At 45.3% G+C, this 17,637-nt stretch overlaps 1 long non-coding RNA gene across 1 annotated transcript in view; it reads left to right on the top strand.

Annotated features, from left to right (window-relative positions):
• LOC121291706 overlaps positions 1-17,042 on the top strand; it is a 170,255-nt gene extending 153,213 nt beyond the window's left edge. Inside the window, exon 4 of the long non-coding RNA XR_005946053.1 lies at positions 15,869-17,042. This is a non-coding gene — a long non-coding RNA (uncharacterized LOC121291706). The remainder of the gene's footprint in view (positions 1-15,868) is intronic.
• The last annotated feature ends 595 nt before the right edge of the window (positions 17,043-17,637 follow it).

Genomic DNA, 17,637 nt, shown 5'->3' with positions numbered 1-17,637 from the left:
TCTGTATTTAAAAATATACCTTACAAATTCCTGGATGGATTCCTGCTCCCATATTCCAACTGCAAATCTGAATATTCCAGGCAAAAGCCCACACATCCTAGCCCTGTGTGGGGCAGCGGAGTCAGGAGCTGGTGTTTGTGGACCAGCTTCTTGTCAGCGCAAAGGGGAGATTTGTAAAGGATATAATATTATCATTGAGTGGCTTGGAGCCATAGGCACCCCACTGAAACTACGGAAGAATCCAGAACCCGTCAAATCTCCAACAATTCCCTGCCCTTTGGACTTTTCTCCTTGGTGATAAAGATGGCCCCTCCTCGCTGTCAAGGAATATCTTTTTTGTACCTGTGTTAGCACAGACATTAATTTGATTGAGGCTCACCTTGTGAACGAATGCCTGTTCTGTGTTGGATGCTTGCTTTACTGGTGTCAGCCTTGGCTCGGTGGTCACACTCTTACTGCTGAGATAGAACGTTGTGGGTTCGCAGTCCTGCACCAGAGGCTTGAGTGCATAATCCAAACTGGCTCTCCCAATGCTGCACTGCTGGAGGTGCCATCTTTCAGGTGGGACATTAAGCTGATGCCCCATCCAACCTTTCAGGTGAACGCAAAGGATCCCCCGTGGCCACTATTCTGAAGAAGAGTAAAGGAGATCTTTCCGCTGCCCTGAATAATGTTGATCTCTCAACCCTTATCCTTTATCCGAAAGATAGGTTATTGTTATTGTGGTATGGGGGAGGGTGTATGTTGTATGTGTGTGAGAGAGGTGGTGCGTGGGTGGGTGTTAACATCCCTTTAAGAGCTACCATCCTTGTAGTTATGTGACTTGTAGGCTTTAATCAACTCTGTAATTACAGCCGGCCCTGCAGTATAGTAATTACTGGTATTGTCCAAGTACAGCTGTTGCTTTCAGTGAAGCTGTTTTAACAGTGTTATTCCGGAGCTGCTTGTTACTCCATGATCCAGGTGCACTAATAGCAGACTGATTCTGGGCTTTGCGCTTTCTGAGAGATTTCATTATCATTTAATTTGGGACTTGATTGAATGTGGGGGAGAAAAAGGGAGCCTCGGCAATAAATATCCTGAGAGCAAGGGGCGTTGATCAGACGGAGGTTTCCATTCCTTTATTAGCTGTCCCAGTGCTCCCCATAAAATATGCAGTCCTAGCAGGTATTGTCTCCCACCGTGGGTCCAATTTGACCCTAAGCTGAGCTTCCAACCCCATATCCTCTCTATCACTAAGGCCACGTACTTCTGCCTCTGCAGCATTGCTTGTGCCTCTGCCTTAGCCCAGCTGCTGCTGAAACCCTCCAATCATGCTGCTGTTACCTTTAAACCCAGCTATTCCAGTGCCCTCCAGCTGGCCTCCTTCCTTAATGCATCTTTGTAAAATTGAGCTCACTGCAAGCTCTGCTGCTCCTATCCTAACTCACACCACACATCGCCCTCGGTGCTCGCTGACCGATATTGACACCCAATTTTGATTTTGTAATTCTCCTTCTTGTGTTCAGATCTCTCCGTGGCCTCACCCCTTCCTCTTTCTGTAACCTACCACTAGTCCACAACCCTCTGAGATCTCTGTACACCTCCAAATCTGGCCCCTTGTGGATCTCTGCTTTTAATTGCTCCACTGTCGGTGGCTGTTCTTTCAGCTGCTTATGGCAGAGCTCTGAAATTCTCTGCTTGGACCTCTCTGCCTCATTACCTCCCTCTCCAACTTTAAGATACTCCTTAAAACCTACTCTTTGACGAAGGCTTTGTGCCTGTTCTAATATCTCTTTCTGTGGCTTAGTGTCAAATTTTGTTTGATGATCTTGTTTGATTTTGTTTGAAGCAACTTAGGGTGTTTTTACTATGTCAAGAGCATGAGGCAAATGCAAGAATTTGTAGCTGTGAGTGGTCAAGATGCAGCAATGCAGTGGAACCACTGGGTGAGAATAAAAGCTGAGCTCAGGGTTTCTGAGCAGCGTCAGATCACTAGTCCGTCCCTTGGTGCGCCAAGACTCCCTGCTCAGTGCTGACCCCTCCTGGGGCAGTAGGATGGTGTGTTACAGTGGCCCCAGTGCCCCCTGTGCTGTGCATGGAAAAGGTCTGCCAGGTTCCTGCACCGATTACTGTCCAGTTCTCCCTGCTGGGCTGTCTGTCGGCTGGATTTTACCATGGGCTTCAGGACCTCAACATTGGGACCAAATGCGAGTCTCATGCCCACAGGCTGGCACCAGGAAAGGCTTGGCAATTTTACTGAAGGCGGCCTCCTAATAGGTCCGTTGTCCAATTAAGAAACAGTGGGCGGGCTTCGGGTGCTGTTGGCCCAATCAATAGTGCCACTGGGAATGTTAGGCCCTGCTGAGGCAGTTAAGTAGAAATAATGAATATAATAATCATATAATATATAATAAATTCAGGATGTTCAGGAGAAAAGGGCCCTGCCCGATCAGAAGGGAAACCCCTCCAGGAGGCTGATGGGTACCTTGGAGGCTGCTTTTCCTGCTCTTTGGCCTCCGCTTTGGGCGATGGAGTCTCTGGCTCTGATAGTCCACCAAGCTGCTGCAGGGAGGCTGCCTCCATTTAGCTGGTGTGTGTGTGGGGGCGTTGGGGGGGGGGTGGGGGGGGTGTGGTTTGGTGGTCGGGGTGTGCCCACCACTGCCAAATTGCCAGTTTCCTGTACCTATGGAGCAGGCAGCCAATCTCCTACCTGGCCTGCCTCCTGCCCACCGCTGGATAACTTCCCCAGAGGCAGGACTGCATCAGGGAATTGTCCCGCCCTGGTCCCCTGCTATTTTACTAGCCCCTCCGCACCTGGATGCCAGTGGAATTCAGGCCCATGTGTCAATGTATGTGGTCAACTGATGAGGACACAATATTCAAGCATTTTCAAGACAAAGGTTGATAGATTTTTGGGCCTTTAGGGCATTAGTGGATATGTGGGTAGCGCAGGCAGCTGGAGATGAGGGAGAAGATCAGCCACAATCTTGTTGAATGGTGACCAGGCTCGAGGGGCTGAATGATGTACTGCAGCTCCTATTTCTTATGTCCTATTTGATGCTTGACTGTGATGTACTTCATTGTAAAATAGGCAGCTGATACACACTGTCCGGGTTTACATTTGAAAAGCGAGAACATCGTGGGTGCCAGATCCTGGGGAAGTATTTTTTTATTCAATCACGGGATGTGGGCTTCGCTAGCTGGGCCAGCATTTATTGCCTGTCCCTAATTGCCCTTGAGAAGGTGGTGAGCTGCCTTCTTGAGCTGCTGTAGTCCATGTGGTGTAGGCACACCCACAGTGCTGTTAGGAAGGGAGTTCCAGGATCTTGACCCAGTCAAATATCTCACACTTACAGAGGTGGAGGCAACTGGGAAGAAGACCATTCAATCTCACTAGTACAATATCATGTAACATATCATTGGACTACCTTGTGCCTCTGTGTTTATAGATAGTTGCAGGAGTTTGACTCATTGGAATTCTGTGTAATGGGATTGAATGGGAAGGGAATTCATCCTGATCCTGTACACTGGGATTGAAATGGGAATTCTTCTGATGAAGGGTCACAGACCTGAAACACTGACCTTGTTCCTCACTCCACAGATGCTGCTTGATCTGTTGAGTTTTTCCAACACTTTCTGTTTTTATTTCAGACGAGAAGGGATTGGTCTATAGAAATTCTGTACAGTGGGATCAAATAGGAAGGTTTGCCCCTCCAGTAAAATGCTTAATTTGGGCCTGGGATCTGTTTGTATGGAATCTGTTGCAGTTTTAACCTTGTTATCTATCCTGGGCCTCTCATCGCTCTGGTTGAAGCCATGGTTATTTTCAATACTTTGCCATGTTTTTATTGCTTGATGTCAAATGGTAATTGCCTGCCCTGAAAGGTGATGGTGAAAATGCCAGAGCAACTCAGTTACTTTGCAGCATTGAGTGTGACCGGAGGCTTTAATTTGCGCGGAATACTCCTGGCTACAGATGATGCAGATCTAAATCACAGAGCTCAATGATGAAGCCAACACTGTATTACCCCTTGAAGCCTGTGCACTTTCCTCTTTGCTCTCTTCTGTTTCCTTTAGTGACTGTGAAGGTTGTGAGTTCAAGTCCCACTCCAGAGACTAGAATACAAAATCTAGGCTGACAGTTCAATGCAGTACTGAGGGAGTGCTGTACTGCTGGAGATGCCATCATTTGGATGAAGTGCATTAGGATTTCTTGAGGTCATGTAAGGTGCTGTATAAATACAAGTTTTCTCTCAGCCACCTCTCTCTTTTCTGTCTCATTGCAGAAAGTCAACACCTACCCCAATCTGTGCAAAGGTGCTGGTGTCTTGACTTCCTGTCTCCCATGGCAGTGCAAGGCACATGTTGTCATCTAGGCAGGAAGCCTGTGGACAATCTGGGCCGATCCAAGCATTGGTGATCACATGTGGGACTAGCACTCAATCTCCGGCCCTCACCGACCCAGCTAAGATCAGCACAGACCAGGAATTGAACCTATGACCTTCTCTCTCTGTCTCATTCAGTCCAGCGCTAGTCATTGCTCAGGCCCACTGCACTGTTGGGAAGCTATAGCAGCAGCATCATTCTGACATGTGAACTCATTAATTTTGCCCTCTCCCGCTCTGCCCACTACCTCGATTTCTCTTATCCCTCCTTTTCTTCCCTCTTTCTTTACTTCTCCATTCCCTTCCGTCCAGTCCTTCCTTTTCCTCTCTCTTCCTCTCTCTCTCCATTCTGTCCACATCTCTCTCTCTGCCCTATCTCTTTGTTTATTTCTTTCTCCCATCTTCTTTCACCACCTCTTTCTTCTCTCTCTTTCTTTGCCCTCTGTTTCCTGCTCCTCCCTCTCTCCCCTTCACCTTTCTCACTCTCTTTTCTCTTCTCTCTATTTTTCTTTTATCTCTGTCTTTCCACCCTCACTTGCCTTGCCCCTGCGTTTTTCACAAACTATCCTCATCAGTACCAAAATGCACCCGCCAACTCCTAGAAAAGCGGTTGCTCATTCCTCACACTCTTTCTCACTCCTTCTCTACTCACTATCCCCTCCTGTCTCCCACCCTTTCACCTCCCTCCCTCTCATTCCTCATTCTCCTCCCTCTGTCCTTCTCCCACGTGCTCCCCCCCTGCATTTCTCACCCCTTCCCTCTCTCTTTCTCTTTCTCCCCTTCCTCTCTCCCCATCTTCTCTCTCTCTCTCTCCCCCCCGACTCTCTCTCCTTCCTCTGTCCTTGTCTGCTCCCTCTCAGACCCTTTTTCCCTTTGCATTTCACTTTTCTCCCATTTGCTCACTACCACCCCACCCATTCCACCCCAACACAGCCCCCACCTCCCGGTTCTCAGTGGCTCCTTCACTACAATAGTTTTGGGTCTGTCTTGCTAGAGAGCTGATCGTCAGCTAACCAATCCAATATAGAGAGAGGAGCCTGGGGGGGTGTGGTATTTGGTAGGTAGGGAGGAGGTCATTAAGTAGCATTGTGTGGAACCAGGGAGTGCATAATGTATAGCTCTGGTCTATACCCTGGTACCTGATGGAAGGGGGCAGCATCTTTGGCACACAAAAGGACATCAGTTGGTGGCAGAAATTGGTGCAATTGCCATTGAGACACTTAGTCCCAGTTAATTTCTATTGTTGTGTAATGAAAGGGAGCAAAGCAGGGGAACCCTGGGTGACAATAGCAGGAGCAGTTTTAGCAGCAGGCAGCTTGTTGTTTGCTTGACTGGAGTTGCTGCATTCAGCAATCACGGCCGTCAGCCCTGTGATGAGATTTAATTAGAACAAATTGCTCTTTTTTTATTCCTTCCCCTTCCCTCCTGTCTTCCTAGAGGACAGTAATTACACTCAAATGAGTCTGACATCACGACTAGTCTCTGAATAGGGAAGCTGCGGTTTAAACCACTGCAGGTCCCCGTCCCCCTTTTCCGATTTTGCCCCCTTTCTGCCCTTTTAAGTAGAATCAGAAGGTCAGTGGAGCTGTGGCCAGGAATATGAGAGCTTCCGAATAACAGTCGGCACCCTCTGTGCTTTGGCTGCAGGGGTTTCTCTGAGGAGAGTGTGGATACAATGAGTGCACCGTGCATGTCAACGACGGCAACTCTGTCCATCGTGCGATACCTTGGAGATCAGCGGCAGGTCTGCTTCTCATTGGGATCCAAGGCAATTTGTCAAATTGGATCCAGAATTGGCTGAGTGGCAAGAAGCAGAGGGTGATGGTCGAGGGGTGTTTTTGTGACTGGATGCCTGTGTCCAGTGGGGTTCCACAGGAATCGGTGTTGGGTCCCTTGCTGTTTGTGGTATATATAAATGATTTAGACTTGAATACAGGAGGGTTGATCAGTAAGTTTGTGGATGACACGAAAATTGGTGGGGTGGTAAATAATGAGGAGGATAGCCTTAGATTACAGGAGGATATAGATGGGCTGGTCAGATGGGCTGATCAGTGGCAAATGGAATTTAATCCAGATAAGTGTGAGGTGATGCACCTGGGAAGGACAAACAAGGCACGGGAATACACGATGAATGGTAGGACCCTGGGAAGTACCGAGGATCAGAGGGACCTTGGTGTGCATGTCCACTGGCCCCTTAAGATAGCGGGACAGGTAGAGATGGTTAAGAAGGCATATGAGATACTTGCCTTTATTAGCCGAGGCATAGAATATAAGAGCAGGGGAGGTTATGCTGGAACTGTATAAAACGCTGGTTAAGCCACAGCTAGAGTACTGCATGTAGGTTTGGAATCTGCATTATAGGAAAGATGTGATTGCACTGGAGAGAGTGCAGAGGAGATTTACCAGGATGTTGCCTGGGCTGGAGAGTTTTAGTTATGAGTAGAGATTAGATAGACTGGGGTTATTTTACCTGGAGCAGAGGAGATTGACAGGGGACAAGATTGAGGTATATAAAATTATGAGGGGCGTAGATAGGGTAGACAGGAAGGAACTTTTCCCCTTGGTGGAGGGATCAATAACCAGGGGGCATAGATTTAAGGTATGGGGCAGAAGATTTAGAGGAGATGTGAGGAAGAATTTTTTCACCCAGCGGGTGGTGGGAATCTGGAACTCGCTGCCTGAAAGGGTGGTAGACGCAGAAACCCTTATCACATATAAAAAGTATTTGGATGTGCACTTGCGATGCCATGGCATACAAGGCTATGGGCCTAGTGCTGGAAAATGGGATTAGAATAGTTAAGTACTTGTTTGACCAGCACAGACTGGATAGGCTGAAGGGCCTTTTTCTGTGCTGTAGACCCCAATGACTCTTTGACTTTTTCATCAACCACCACTTGACGTCAGACAAGGGCAACTGTGAATCGGGAGAGTTAAGGGTGGGGGATGGGATGAGGATATATCATCTCTTATGAACTCAGAACCAAGTCCCACTCACCCATCACCCTTCTTCTCCTTGGCCACATTGGTCCCTGTCTGGCAGTGCCTCCATTTTAGAATTCCCATCCTTGTGTTCGAATCACTCCATGGCCTCTCCCTATCTCTGTAATCTCCTCCAGCACTACAATCCTCTGAGATCTCTGCGCTCCTCCAATTCTGACCTTTTGGCTCATCAAATTATTTACTACACTCCACCATTCTTCCCTCAGCTGCCTAGGCCCCAAACTCTTAATTTCCTCCCTAAATTCCTTCTCAGTCTCTCTGTCTCTCCTTCCTCCTTTAGGATGCTTCTTAAATCTTACTTCCTTGACCAAGCTTTTGCTTACTTGTCCTAATGCAGCTTTTGACCAATAGCATTCCTGTGAAGCACAATGGGACATTTTCCCATCTTAAAGGTGCTATATAAATGCAAATTCTTGTTGTTATTTGCACAACATCTGTCTCAACATGAGCGTTTCATGAAGCATGCTGAAATGTCTTCCTGTGGAGTGACCTTGTGCCAGGGAATCTGAGGAGGAATATGAAAAGTCAAAATATTTTGGTCAGTGATTTGACAGATGTCAACAAGAGGTGGATATGGGAAGTTATGGAGAGAGTCTTGTGTGAACAGAATGCACGACTTAAAACTAGAAAGTGTAAACGGACAAATGCACAGTCATAGACACAGGCTGAGAAACGCACACATACAACCAGGATCACACAACAGATGCACCATTAACAACAAACAGGGGCACAAACACAGAAATACACGGAGAGAAAGAAACACAAACAGACAGAGCGAATGAGAGAAACGTACTGGTCCACACGTATAGTGTCTACAGACAGAGAAACACACAAGGACACAGAGACTTAAATATGCTGGGAGGGACACGCAAGCACAGGGTGACACAGAGCGACACACATAGTGCTGCCATCAGTTTCCTTTGTCCCCAGCTCCTTGTACTAATTGCCTGTATAAGTGATGTGAGTGTATGTGAGTGTAGGGATACCGGCAGGTGGCACTATACACCACTCGTTTCACTAGCTCCTTCAGAGGGTCTCGAAGGGGAGTTTGGATGATGACTGCTGGCTTGTGCTGTCAGTGGCAGTGTCATAGCTGTAAATACAATGGTGATGACATGAGTTTAACCTCTTTCAAACTGAAGGATATTACCAGAGCAAATCCACAAACTAGCTGTTGATATATTTTAGGAAACATTCCCATATGATTTTCTCCTCTCACCTCTGTAAACTATGTGATGGCATGGGACCAAAGCCCTTGTGGCATTTTGTGCAATGGGTGATCCCAAACTGTCAGTACTGGCATGGAACCACATTGATCCTGACTGCCACAACCCACCTTACATTTCAGAGCACACAAATCTGGGCCAACAGTCCAGTGCAGTACTGAAGGAGTACTGCACTGTTCAAGGTGCAGTCTTTCAGATGAGATGTTAAACTGATACCCCTTGGGTGAATGCAAAAGATCCAATCTCACTATTTCAAAGAAGATCAGGGGAGCTCTCCCCAGTGTCCAGGCCAATATTTATCCTTCAGTTAACACCACTAAAACAGATTATCTGCCTATTATCACATTTGTGGGAGCTTGCTGTGCGCAAATTAGCTGCCACATTTCCTGCATTACAACAGTGATAACACTTCAAAAAGCTGAGAAATGCTTTGGGATGATGTGAGAATGTGAAAGGCACTATATAAATGCAAGCCCTTTTCCCCAGTGACAAATCTGGATAAAGGATCTACCAAGATTGCTGGTTTTGTTTGTATCTTCATCCCCTTATCTTTGGGAGACAGTGCAAAATAGTGGATGGATTCTCAGGTTGATTACCAGTCTGATAGATCCCAGTGTAAACACTTCTTCCATGGCTGTGACCATCCTCATCCCAGCCAAAAGGTGGGTTAGCTTTATATTGTGGGCTATCTTAGGGGCTCCCAGAATACACATGATGTGGACATGTCACCCATACCCACTGAATATGAGTATCCCAATGAATGTCAACGAGTTTGGAATTCTGGTGCCAACTTGCTCGTACTGTCTGGATCAGGGATCAAATCTGGGACCTGCTGGCTCGCATTCCTGACAGACCCTATGCTGCTAATTTTGAGAAGGAATATGGTGATGATGGGAGGGAATAGATGTATAAGCAATTTTGACTTAGACCTAGGAGAAAGACATACACAGGTTGTAGCCGCCGAACAGTGTCACAAACAGAATGTATCTGCTCTCTTACTGCCCGTGATTAGTATGTTTTGCATGGTAGAAGATGTGCCTTTTCTTACCCTTGAAGTGTATTTCAATTAAGTAATCCAGCAGCAAGCCTTTGTGAGTTTTAAATAACGAAGGTTATTTATTCTCACACACTTACCCTGAATTAATGCAATGTCACACGCTTGATCTCATGCACACACATGCACACACACACACACACACACACACACACACACACAAGGAGATTGGGTAGGGATAAAGATAGCACACTTTTACAGATTACAGTTAATATGTTCTCTGATTTATGATTTCCAGTCTCCCACATGGCAGGCCTGTGGTTTCCTGAAAGGATTTGATGATATAAAGTTGAAGTGAGGACCTTGTCAAGCAAAGAGCTCACAGCAGGCTGTGAGGTTTCTTGTAGTCAAATACCTAGGAGGTCCACTCTCAAATGAACTTTGAAACTGGAACAGGTTAAGTACTTTGGCTGCTTGGAGTAGCAGCTAGTTTCAGAGCCTGCTTTTCAGACTAGGTGATGACTGATGGTTCTAATGGTTCTGCTGGGTCCTGGGGTAATAAGAGTGCAGCCCCTGAAACCAGCTTCGATCACATGGCTGTTGGGTTAACACTTCTGAGGCTCACCCAGTCGAATGTGGATGGGAGAGGCCATCATGATGCAATAGGAAGTAGATACTGGCCAGTGGGTTTTGATCTTCCCTTTTGTCCAGTAAGAAACATGGAGGCCAGCAGTCTGGAAACTCTATAGACTTTAGTGTTGGCCCATCCTTTAACAATGAGGTGTGTGAATTGCACAGATGGCTGTGAGGTACCATCACCTATGTCCATATTTAATTAGGTATTCGCTGAAGACTTGATACTGTCCATTGTCCAAATGCCAAAAGTCACATGGTTTTTTTGGAAGCCATCTCAACAGCTTGTTTATGTCCAATTTTTTTAAAGTATTGACTGCAAGTTCATAATATGACATGCCTTTACTGGGCACAGCAACATCCACATCCCAAGCTTGGAGCCGAGGCCTTCTCTGTGTTCCAGTTCTCCATCCTTTCTTTTCCCCCTCCAAAGGCAATGATCCTTCTTGGGATAGAATTCCTAAAGTCACTAACATCACTCTAGTGGCTCGCTAGTCTTTATGAGTGGAGCTTGCCACAACTACTTGCATTTATATAGCACCTTAATATTTAATATTCCAAGGTGCTTCACAGGAATGCTTATGACAAAAAATTTGGCACCAAGCCACATAAGGAGACATTCAGACAGGTTTCTAAAAACTTGGTCAAAGAAATAGGTTTTTTAGGAGGGTTGTAAAAGAGGGGGGAAAGGGTAGAGAGGCAGGAAGGTTTAGGGAGAGAAATCCAGAGCTTGGGGCTTAGGCAGTTGAAAGCACGGCCACCAATAGTGTAGCAAAGGAAACTGAGGATGTGCAAGGGGCCAAAATTGAAGGAATGAAGATATCTCAGAGGCTTGTGGGACTGGAGGAAGGTACAGAGGCAGGGAGGGACAAGGCTAGTGAGGGACTGGAAAACAAGGGTGAGGGTTGTAAAGTTGAGGCATTGCTGGACAGTGGGATCAGTGAGCACAGCAGGGTGCGTGATTGGGACTTGATGAGTCATGAGACTGCAATAGCTTTTTGGATGAGCTTAAGGTTACCGAGAGGTGGAGGTCTGGAGGACAGCCAGGGGAGATGTAAAACAGGCTGCTGATCCACTAGTATTCATTTTACATTCCCACCCTGAAAGTTGAAGCTCTGCTTTATATGGCAGCAGGATATTCCAACCATGGTTGCATCAGTCTCAAGCCCAGTCCTGAGCTCCTTGCAATGCCTGCACAGAGAGAAACATTTCAGCAGGGATGTAAAAACTGGATAGTAATCAGGAGCAGGAGCTTCCAACATCCATCCCTCCCCCAAACTTACCCCCACCTGATATCTCCTCCCTCCTGTTTAAGAGTAGAGAAGCTGGGACCCTGCCTTGCTTAGATTGGGTAACTCAGCCATAGGCTCTGACCTTTCAGCCTGTCTAATGCTTCACTCAGCAGACCAATGGGGAAGGGAATGGTGTCCACAGTCTGTCTGAGAGGAATGAAGAAACACGTTCAGTTCAGTCCAATAAGCTCCTTGTGCATGCAATGCCCATGGATTCTTTTTTTTTCCTATTTGTTCTTGCGATGTGAACAGTGCTGGTATTTATTATCCATCCCTAATTTCCCATACTAGAGCAACTGAGTGGCTTGCTAGGCCATTTCAGAGGGCAGTTAGGAGTTAACTCTAAACAGTTGACTCTTAACGTTGTGTCAGATGTAGGCCAGACCAGGTAAGGACAGCAGATTTCCTCCTAAGGTTATTATTGAACCAGTTTTTTTTTACAAAAATCTATTAGCTTCATGATCATTATTAATGAGGCTAGTATTTTATTCCAGATTTTATTAATTAATTGAATTTAAATTCTCCAGCTGCCATTGTGCGATTTGAGCTCAGGTCTCTAGACCTTTAGTCTGGGTCCCTGGGTTACCAGTCTAGTAACAGTGCTACTCTGTTACCATGCCCCCATTCAGGTTTCCTTCCCCTTTTTTTCTCATTTCACTTATCCCTGTCATGTGCTTTCAATTGTGAAGAGGTCAGCAACAGGGCATGTTGTAATTCACACAGGCTGAGTCCAGTCAGCACCATGGTATCCCTTCTAGGCTTGGCCTAAGTAGTCAAGTGGTTATGGTACTGGGTTTGTAACCCCAAGATCAAAAGTTCAAATCTCACAATGGCAAACTATAAAAAAAAACAATGTAACTTCATCTGAAACAGATGGTATCCCTTCTATTTTGCTTTTTGCGTCTGACCGCTTTTTGGAAATGTATAGGGCAGTGGCCATCTATTGGGTGAAGGGTGGGGGGCTCATGGATTGAGGCCCAGCTGCAAGACACCCAAGACCATGGGTCAGTGATGGGCGCACACACACAGTATGATGCCAGGCCAGTACCTTCAATAAGTCCAGTCAGGGTTTTCTTGAAAGCCTAGAGATAGAGGGCAGTATTTGAAGGGAGAAATTTGAGAAGCTTAGTTTGGAGTTTAACTTGAGCTTAGTTTTTTTGGCCTTGATAAGTTTCCAGCGTGGGCTAATAAAGGATTTGTTACGGGCAAATCATATTTGATTAAATGTGATTGACTTTATTTGACGAGGTAACAGAGTGTGTGGATGTGGGCATTGTAGTTGGTGTGGTGTATGTGGACATTCAAAAGGAATTTGATAAAGTACTACATATCAGACTTGTCAGCAAAGTTAAAGCCCATGGGATAAAAGGACAGTAGCAGCATAGATACAAAATTGTCTATGCAATAGTAAACAGAAAGTTGTGGTGAATGACTTTTTCAGATCAGAGGGAGATGTTCAGTGATAGTCCCCACAGTTCACTAATAGGACCGCTGTTGTTTTTGATATACATTAATGACTTAGACCTGGGGTACGGGGTACAATTTTGAAATTTGTAGAATGCATGGAACCAGTAAGTGTAGCAAACAGTGAGGAATAGGACATAGCCCACTGAAATGGACAGACACATGGCAGGTGAAATTTAATGCAGAAAAGTGTGACGCGATCCATTTTGTTAGGAAGAATAAGGAGAGACAATACAAACCGAATGGTCCAATTACATTTTTAAATGGTCCAAGTACATTTTTGTGGTGGGACAGATTAACAAAACAATTAATAAAACGTGTAAAATCCGGGGCTTTAGAGAATGGCAGAGAACAAAAAGCAGAAAGTTATGCTAACCCTACATAAAACACTAGTTCAGCCGCAGCTGGAGTATTGTGTCCAATTCTGGGCGCCATACTTTAGGAAGGACATGAAGGCTTTGGAAAGGGCACAGCAGAGTCTTACTAGAATAGTTCCAGGGATGAAGGATTATAGTCATGAGGACAGACTAGCGAAGCTGGGGTAATTCTCCGTGGAGCAGAGAAGGCCAAGAGGACATTGATAAAGATGCTTAAAATTGTGAAGGGTTTAGATTGAGCAAATGATGAGAAACTGTTTCAGATAGCTGAAATGTTGATAATGTTGGCACAGATTTAAGGTGATTGGCAAAAGAATCAGGGTAAGGGAGTCCAAGACAAAGCAGTACAACTTTAAAATTAGAGCGAGACCACTCAGAATGATGTCAGGAAGCACTTCTTCACAAAAAGGTAATGGAAATCTGGAACTCTCGCCCACAAAAAAAACTGTTGAGGCTGGAGGGTGGGGGAGGGGTGGGCATGGTGGGGTGGGAGGGGGTCAATTAAAAATTTAAAAATGGAGGTTGGATAGATTTTTGTTGGTTAAGCATATTTAGGATTATGGAACCAATGTATGCAGTTGGAGTTATGTTATAGATCAACCATGATCTAATTGAACAGTTGTACAAGCTTGAGGGGCTGAATGGCCTTCAGCTATGCAATGTGATTTTTTTCCCCTTTATCTTTCATGGAATGTATGTTGCAGGCATTTGTTCACATCTTTAATTGCCCTTGAACTAAGTGACTTTCTAGGCTATTTCAGGGGGCAATTAAGAATCAACCACGTTGCTGTGGGTATGGAGTCATTTAGTGCACAGAAGGAGGCCATTCGGCCCATTGTGCCAGTTCCACTGTGCAGCAACCCAGTCAAACCCACTCCCTCGCTCTTGCTTCAAGTGCCCACCCAATTTCCATTTGAAATCATTGATTATCTCTGCTTCTAACACCCTCATGGACAGTGACTTCTAGGTTATTACAGCTCACTACCTAAAAAAAAACTCGTTCCTCACATCCTCCCTCTATCTCTTGCACAAAACCTTAAATCTGTGTCCACTAGTCCTTGTATGGTCAGCTAATGGAAACAGTTCTGCCTTATCTGCCTTATCCAAACCTTACATATTCTTGCACACCTCTGTAAAATCTCCCTTCGAGGAGAACAACCTCAGCTTCTCCAACCTAACATTGTAGCTAAAATCCCCCATCACTGGAACCACTCTGATAATTCTCCTCTGCACCCTCTCAAGGACCCTCACACCCTTCCTCAAGCGGGGTGACTAGAACTGGATGCAATATTCTGGTTGTGGTCTAACCAGAGCTCTATAAAGGTTCAGCATAGCTTCCCTGCTTTTGTACTGTTATGAAGCCCAAGGTCCCATATACTTTGCTAACCACTCTCTCAATTTGACCTGCCACCTTCAAAAATCTATGCACATTCACCCCAAGTCCCTCTGTCCCTGTACACTCCTTAGAGCTGTGCCATTGAGCCTATATTGCCTCTTGCCTATCTCTCCTGCCAAAATGCATCAGCTCACACTTCTCTGTATGAAATTCCTTCTGCCCATTCTGCTAGCCTATTTCCTATTGATTAGTATCACCCTCACTGTTTACCACTCCTTCAAGTTTGGCATCACTGTTAAATTTTGAAATTTTAATCTGTACTCTTTTATCTAAGTCATTTATATATCAAAAAATGCAGTAGACCTAGCACTGACCCTTGGGGAGCGCTGCTATCTTAACATCCTGAAAAGTAACTATTAAACACGAGTTGCTGCTTTCTGACTTTGAGCCAACTATTTTATCCCAGCTGACACTAACCCTCCTATTCCATGAGCCACAGTTTTGTAAATAAGCTTTGTATGGCACTTTGTTGATCTCCACATTGATTGCATTCCCTTCATCAACCTTCTCTGTTACTTCATCAAAAAACTCAACTCGTTTAGTCAAGTACAATCTGCCTTTTACAAATCCTTGTTGGCCCTCCTTGATTAGTTCAAGCCTCTCCAAGTGCCTTTTTCCCACTCATTATTTCTAAAACCTTACCCACTACTGATCTGGAGTCACATGTAAGCTAAGCCAGACCAGGTAAGGATGGCAGATTCCCTTCAGTCGATGGTAGTTGTCATGGTCACCATTACTGATAGCTTTATATTCCAGATTTATTAATTGAATTCAAATCCACCGGCTGCCTTTGTGAGATTTAAACTCATGTCCCCAGAGCATTAGCCTGAACCTCTGGGTTACTAGTCCAGCAATATTACCTCTCCGCCACCATCTTCCCTATTACTGTATATGGTGGAAATAGTATTATGAGAGCAGGAGATCAAATAATCACCTAGTGTAAGCCGTAAATCTCAGTCTAAATGCATCAGCTGTTGCCTGTGCTGAACGTGCAGTAATTTGCAGTTTTGCCAGAATCAGTCTCCGAGCAGGAATGTTACCAGGCAGGTGCCCTCCTCTTTATGATCAGCTGCCGGAAGGGACCTCACCAGCCATGTTTTTGCTTTGCTTCATTTTTAGGAATTCTTGAATGAGGGATTTGGCAAAATCACGACTGAAATCCAAGAGTGGGAAGAATTCTTCCATGAGGAAGGCTACCAGCACCTGCAGTGAAGCTCCAGCAGATACAGCAGCAAAGGGAATGTAAGATGGCTGCTCCATGGTGCTGCACACGAAGGATGAGGAGTAACTTCCCCTCAGCAAACTCATCGGGGTAAACGCGCAGGAAACACAACCTGGCTACCTTTTTTTAAATTTGCTGTCTATATATTTTTATTCCACTGCGTCTTAGGATGTGAGTGATGTTAACAAAGCCAATTTTTATTGCCCATTCCTAGTGTCCCTGTTAGCATTGTGATTCAGCCGTGTAGCATGTAACTGGTCAACATGCAGATCAGATTGAATAGGGGCGATGGGTTCCTCTCCCTCAAGGGCATGAGGTGAATTAGCTGGGATCTTAGAACAATCCAGCAGATTTCATTGGTCAGCGTCCAGTTCCAATTCAATGATTGATTGAATTCCATTTCACAATGCACCCTGGTGGGATTCGACCCCTTGACTTTTCTAGCGCAGCTCTATAAATGATCGGTCACCATATCAACTCAATACACATACATGACCCAAATTTCAAAATCCAGTTAAATTTACCATAAAATTCCAAACGTTAAAGCATATTGAACAAAATTGTAAACAACATAAAAAATCCAGAATATACTACAAATGTTAAAAAATGAGCCTAAGGTCATGAAGTTCTTTAAAGAGTAGTCAATGCATGGAATGGAACTCTGAGGAGAGGAATGGAGGCAAAATCCATGGGTCATTGGAGAGACAGTTGCCGGGTGCAGCAGGAAGATTGTGGGATCATTGAGTGATGATGAGCTTCTGTTGTCAAATATCTCCTAGCCTACAAATTGCTCTTGGTTGGATTAATAGACAAATGGATGAGTTCTTACAACATTCCCTTATCCATTCTTTCAATGGAGACATTTAAGCTGGGCACTCTAAAGGGGTCAGTGGTTCCTCGAGGAATATTAAACACAGCTGTGCACCCCCACAAGGCTCACCAAGAAAAATGTTGTTGTCAACTGCAGTTTCTCAAACTCTCAGGGAGATATCTGTACACTGGCTGGTGTCTCTCAGTCCCCTCTCTCTCAGGGAGATATCTGTACAAGGACTGGTGCTCAAACCCTCACTCCCTCAGGGAGATATTTTTACACTGGTGTCTCTCAGTCCCCTCTCTCTCTCAGGGAGATATCTGTACACTGACTGGTGTCTCTCAGTCCCTCACTCCCTTAGAGATATCTGTACACTGACTGGTGTCCCTCTATCCCTCATTCTCTCAGACATATCTGTACACTGACTGGTGCCTCTCAGTCCCTCTCCCTCAGGGAGATATTCATACACTGACTGGTGCCTCTCAGTCCCTCTCCCTCAGGGAGATATTCATACACTGACTGGTGTCTCTCAGACCTTTTTTCTGTCCTTCCTGGTGCTGAAGCAGTGCCTGAATAATGTGAAAAGAGGCAGCTCTATCCTTTCAACCCGAGGACAATTTTAATTGAACCAATGTTTATGAAGCAATTTCCGTCTCTGCGCTGGCTGTATTAGTGTGATGTTAACTGGTGGGCAGGCTCAGCTTACTGGCCGATACCTCCCATTTTTAATATGAGGATTTAATGATTTTTGTTCAGGGAGTGGGTTTTGCAATTTTATTGGTTAAACATAACTCAGAGACTTGTAGGGTAAGCAGCTAGGTGTCTACATATGATATATCAGCCGGTCAATGATGT

This window comes from Carcharodon carcharias, chromosome 19, assembly GCF_017639515.1.
Source record: "Carcharodon carcharias isolate sCarCar2 chromosome 19, sCarCar2.pri, whole genome shotgun sequence".
Taxonomy (NCBI): Eukaryota; Metazoa; Chordata; class Chondrichthyes; order Lamniformes; family Lamnidae; genus Carcharodon; species Carcharodon carcharias.
The sequence above is the reverse complement of the archived record's forward strand: the minus strand, read 5'-3'. Positions and strand labels throughout refer to the sequence as shown.